The 6,208-nt window shown below is 48.3% G+C and overlaps 1 pseudogene; it reads left to right on the forward strand.

Annotated features, from left to right (window-relative positions):
- Positions 1 to 1,305: 1,305 nt before the first annotated feature.
- LOC136524028 (WRKY transcription factor 22-like) lies at positions 1,306 to 2,457 on the forward strand (annotated as a pseudogene).
- The last annotated feature ends 3,751 nt before the right edge of the window (positions 2,458 to 6,208 follow it).

Genomic DNA, 6,208 nt, shown 5'->3' on the forward strand with positions numbered 1-6,208 from the left:
AGGGTTTATGGTTTAGGGTGATGACGTCAATGACAAATACATATGCCAAGCGAAGGTGAAGTCATGTCATGGACCGGATCAAAACTCAGGTCCTAGTCCACAGGTTGGATCCAGTCCACGATGAACTACCGTTTGGCACACCATGCATGGACCGTCCCCTTGGTTCTTGATGAGCCATGTGTCTATGGACCGAAATCATGTGGTTGATCCTTGGGGTCCCGAGTTCAGGGAAAGTTAGCGTGTGGTGGATAGTGCTTATGGGCCTCTGCAAGGCCAAAAGAAGAGGTGGGTGCGAAGCAGGCTCAAATTAGCTTTACATATGCTATTTTTCTATATGTGCATTGCGACTAACTCAATATTTGGCACCTATATATAATTATATATGTCTATTTTATATTAGTTCCACTATCTAATAAATTCTACCGATACTGGTTAGGTCATTTGTTCTAGGCTCTTGGCAGACGGGGAAAGGCAAGGCCGCACATATGTGTAGCCGTAAGCATTTTCTTGCACTAAGTAGAGAAACGACTTTCGGTTAGTACCTTTAGTCTCGGTTATATTGCGGTTCGGGACTAATGTGAGCATTAGTCGTGGTTCTAAATTTTACAGGCACCAAAGACCCTTTTATCCCGGTTGATAACATTAACTGGGACTAAAAGCCACCCTTTAGTCCCGGTTGGTGCAGTTGAGCTGGTAAAGAAGCTACGCGCGAGGTAAGAAGTCTTGAGTTCGAATCTCACGCACCGCAAGACAGGTCTCCTAGGATTTAAACTATTTTTTTAGTTTTGAAGATGAGCTTTAGTCCTGGTTGCATAACCGGGACCTTTAGTTCCGGATCCGTAATCCTAGTTGACTAAAGCTAGTTCCCAACTGGAATTTAAAACCATTGATTTCTCCCTCTCCCTCTCCCTCGGCTGCAACACCAATCTTGATGCAATATTTCTAGACACCAATCTCATGCTCGCATCATTCTTGACACAAGGTGAATGTCCGAGATAGCTCTTGCGGGTACAAGGGCACAAAAAAATCCATTCTCCTGGTAGATGTCTCTTTGGATCTCAATCCTGACTCCATTAAAAAGAAAAATCCATTTATCTTGCTACCACCCTGGATTTGTTCTCTCTCCAGCTCTTTGACATTTTCAACCCAAAACGCACGCCAGCAAAGGCGCCACGCCGTTGATCCTTTTTAAGTTGATTCCAGTTGTCGTACTGTCCGTACAACCCAACCACCCACCCCGACCCCAAGCAAGTCAACGTCCGCTAGCTCTCTCCTCCATTGGCCACGAACTCAAGAAGCTAGGCTATGGAGGGCGATCTGCGTTGGTGCTGTGGTAGCAGCAGCAACGACTGGGACCTACACGCCGTGGTGCGCTTCGCCAGCTGCAGTGGTGGCAGCCGCGTCACCTCGCCGCGGGCCTCGGACGAATCATTCTCCTGCCTGCCCCTGCCGCCGCAGTCAGAGAAGGACGAGCTGACGGACGCCGCAGCGTTGCAGCAGCCCCCGATCGGCCCTGCCGTCGACGACTTCTCCCTGCAGCAAGCCTTCTTCGCCACGCCGCAGCCAAGAAACGAAGCGCCGCCCCAGCAGCCGCCGACCAAACCACGAGCTTCCTACCGCAATAACGGCGTTGGCGGACCGACACGATCGAAGAGAAAGTATGTATCAGCTGGACGCCCATCCAAATCTCTATTTTCGATTATTTCCTCGCAAAATACTAGTATATGGGTCTGGGAACGACTCCAGCTTTAGATAAGCATAGGCTGATCTCAGGCGCTTGTATTCGTAGGAAGAAGAGCCAGGTGAGCAACAAGGAGGTGAAGCGGGTGCCCTGGGCGTCTCAGGACCCCTGGGCGTGGCGCAAGTATGGGCAGAAGCCGATCAAGGGGTCGCCGTACCCTCGCGGCTACTACCGGTGCAGCACCGACATGGACTGCAGGGCGCGGAAGCAGGTGGAGCGCTGCCGCACCGACCCCTCCACCCTCATCGTCAGCTACACCGGCGAGCACAGCCACCCTGTCCCACTCCATCGCAAACGCCCTCGCTGGCACCACGCGCAACAAGCCGCAGCCAGCACCGTCCACCTCCCCAGCCGAGCAGCCTCCCGCTGCGTCGCCGATCGACACTACTACTACTACGCTGCTTTGTCCGTCCGTGGGAGTGGAGTACGAGGAGGACAACACTGTCGCCGCCAGTCTGCTGCTCGAGGATGCGGAGATGGAGGGAGAGGAAGACGTGCTGTTGTTCCTCAAGCCCGCTCCGAGTCCCACCAACAGGGCAGTGGCTCCAAGGACGTCATGCTATTCCCGGAGCCCCACAGGCCTGCTCCGGGTGCGGACAATGGCAGAGGCTCGCAGAAAGTCGTGCCACTCTCGAAGCTCCACGAGCATCCACTTCCAGCAACGACGAGCAGAAGCAAAACGGGCGATGGCTCAGGGGCGGCTCCGGAGGCCATGAACGTCACCCACGAGAAGTGCCCTTTCTCAGGCCTCACGCCGTGGGAGGCTCCAGCGGTGGTGGCGGCGACCAACTGGGGCCGACTTGTGCTGCATAGTGCATACATCGATTTCGAAGCACACCGCACATCGCACAGGCACACACAGAATGCTGTTAAGCTTGGCTTATTGCGGCAGAATGCAGAACCATGCTCAACTCTAGTCAGCATCAAAAGTGTCACTTTTTACTAGTGACGTAGTTAAGTGCTTTTAGCTAGTTTGTGTTAAGTGCATGCATAATGTATAATTATAGAATAATCAACCTAAAAACCAATTATTTTTAGCCTTTTGTATTCTTAATTTAGTTGTCCTTTAATCAAGAAGATCTTCTTGATAGCCGACTCCTTTTCTGGAATTTCCTTTGTGCTATATACAGGTCAAATTAAGCCGGTGCAGTAAAGTCCAAAGTATTTTTTTTTGGATAATAGCCTACTATAAACTACGAGATTGGATCCATCGCTAGTAGAGAAGAGACTTAGTTTCGGTTGAACCACCAACCGGGACTAGAATCCCCTGCCCAACGTATAGTGCAGCAGGCTTTTACCACAGGGACCTTTAGTGCCGGTCTGTGGTTCAAACCGAGACTAAAGGTCGCCTTTCAATCACAGTTAGAACCACCAATCGGGACCAAAGGTCCCGCTGGTCTTTTATCCCAGGTTTTGGCTCCAACCGGGAATAGAGGTTGATCCTTTAGTCCAAGTAGGCTCCACCAACCGAGACTAAAGGTCTCCACCTATATATACCCGCTTTCACTGTTCCCCTCGTCCGAGACACAGGTCAAATCTTTGGTCTTTGCTTGTGCGCGTGTGTTCATCCGTGTTCTTGCTTGGGGGAGCAAGTTCTTCCTCTCGGCCGCCGGCTTCATCTTCAATCTTTTAAAGGTTAGCAACTTCATCTTCTAATCTTTCGTTGCTAATAATGTAGATCATTTCATAGTTTAGTAATAAGCATAGAAATATGTGGTTTTTTAAATTAGGAATAATAATGGTGGATTTTATTTTTATTTATACATCATTTCTATATAACCTTAAACATTTATAGTTTTCTAGATCTTTGTTAGCAACATTATTTCTTAATGAGAGTTAATAATCGTTAAAAAAAATTATGTGAAAAATGTTTTAGTTTACTTGGCATGCATATATATGTATATATTGATGATTTATTTTTTATATGTTTCTCAAATATATATTGCATCTTATATTTATATGGGGGTTCTATATATTTATTGGGATGTTTTTTTCCAGTTTATTTAGTTATGATGAATGGCGGTGGACTTCCCCGCCATAGGAACCAGGTTTCTACCATGTCGATCTTCCATTTGCGCCATCGCCAGATAGGGCCGTTCCGCGTTACCCAGACCCATCAATAGTATGGAATATTTTAAGTTTTGCGTGCTAATATAATTTTTTGCATATATACATTCATAATATATGATGGTTGCATATGTCACAGACTATAAAATTGGTCAAGTGGTTGGAATCAGCACTATATCTGCTCAGGGTGTGGGATATCTTCGAGACGATGACAAGTGAGGTCGTCAATGATGAAGGTGGCGAGTTATGGACGTGTAATCTCGCCTTCGACATCCCCATTAGATACAATGATGATGTGCGCCAAGACATCGTGTAGACTGGACGATAGATGTCGACCAAGACAGGCACCCAGATCGATGTCGTGCTGCTTTCTTTACAGGCAATTGAGTGGATTGGCTACCGTATGCCTGATTTCTCGTCCTTGAAGATACAAGCTTTACGTGAGCAGCTGTCGCTGCAAGCCGTCTGCCTCCTTGGCTGGCTGGCTTCAGGCAGTCACCGGTCGAGCTGCGCCCCTTGGCTGGTGTGCCTACCCGTAGTAAGAAAGCTATGCTGCCAGTCTCCCTCCGTCGCTAATCACACCAACTCTCATTTTCTGTTTTGGTCCTGGTGTCCTTTCCTCCGCACCATCACCGCCCCGATTCCCCGACTTGGCGCAGGCATGCTGCGGACCTCGGTAGAGACTCCGATCACCACTCCCTATCAGACCATGGTGGCCGCGGACTTCGTCTCCGCCTCCACCATCTCCTCCTGCTTGCTCTGCCCGCTACGTCTTCGACCACTCACAAGCCAGGATCAGATCCTCCTTTCTTCTCCATCTACTACTAGAAATATCCACTTCTATGATGAAAATGTTAATGACGAATCTGAAACCATCATAGAAGAGTGCTTTTTATGATGAATATTTCCGTTTCATCATAGATCGGCGGTGATGATCCTGTAACCCTCCCTTTCTATGACGAAATCAGGCATCATCACAAAAAAACATCATAGAAGAGCGAAGGGTTTCATCACAGATCACTCACGCGACTCATAGAAGAGCGAAGGGTTTCATCACAGATCACTCACGCGACTCATCTGTGATGATCTCCTCTAAAATTGTGACGAACAGGGCTTCGTCATTGAACTAATTATACATCTATGACGAACAATATTCGATTTGTAACGAACGGCTTCGTCATAGATCTCCACATGATACTTTCTCCATCCGACGTGTACCTGTGGGACCTGCAGTTACTCATCCGTGACGCTTGTAATTCATCATAAAAGTCTTCGCTCGATCAAATCTCCATACGATGTGTACCTGTGGGACCCTTCTCCATCTGACGTGTATCTATGGGACCTACAGTTACTCATCTGTGACGCTTACAATTCATCATAGAAATCTCTGCTCGGTCCTTTCTCCATCCGACGTGTACCTGCAGGACCCTTCAACATCCAACCTATGGGACTCGACGGCTTACGTGTCACGTGTACTTGTGGAACCATTCTCCATCTCCATCCAACCTGTGGGACCCGATAGCCCATCTCCATCTGACCTATGGGACCCGACGGCCCATCTCCATTCAACCTGTGGGACCAGACAGCTTGCGTGTCACTTGACGCTTACAATTCATCATAAAAGTCACCGCTCGGTCCTTCTACATCGGACCTATGGGACCCGATGGCTTACGTGTCACGTGTACCTGTGGGACCTTTCTCCGTCTCCATCTGACCTGTGGGAACCGATGGTTTGCGTGTCACTTGTACCATGTGTGCCGTCGGGGGTTAATTTCTCAAAAAAAGGTCTGATACCTGGGAGTCGAACATAGGATCTAGACCAAGGATTGGAGCATCTTTACCATTGCACTAGATGCCTGACTATGCTGACATCTCTTTGGAGTCGCTATAGTATCATATTGGCTGTGTTACAGGTTGACCTAAATTGGATATATCCCTACAAGTGGAAACAAATATGTGCCCGCTGGACTTGCCACGGCGGCAGCGGAGGCAGAGGATCTCCGGTCTGCTGTGGTGGCTCAGGCGTCCTTTTGGTGGCGTGGCGGGGCTCTCCCGGTGGAGCATGGCGGCATTAGCATCCGTGTGATCAGGTGTGTGCCGTGGCAGAGGTGACTTGCAGCCAAGCCGTGCCAGTTCATAGAATAAAGGTATGAGTACCTTCTTCTATGATTATAGGACTCCATTTTCTGTGCACGATAAAGTAAAGAACACATAAAGAAAGGCTATTCTGTATGAATTTCAATTGAAATCAATGCTTTTGTCACACAAAAATAGAAAACCAGGCTGTCCCATAGTATGATATGAACAAATGCACAAATTAGTGCTCTCAAACACTGTATGCTTTGTTCTAATGCTAGTTTTGCCATTGTCCACCTAATGGTCGAAACTCTAACGGACTTT

This window comes from Miscanthus floridulus, chromosome 18 (genome assembly GCF_019320115.1).
Source record: "Miscanthus floridulus cultivar M001 chromosome 18, ASM1932011v1, whole genome shotgun sequence".
In the NCBI taxonomy this organism is placed as follows: domain Eukaryota; kingdom Viridiplantae; phylum Streptophyta; class Magnoliopsida; order Poales; family Poaceae; genus Miscanthus; species Miscanthus floridulus.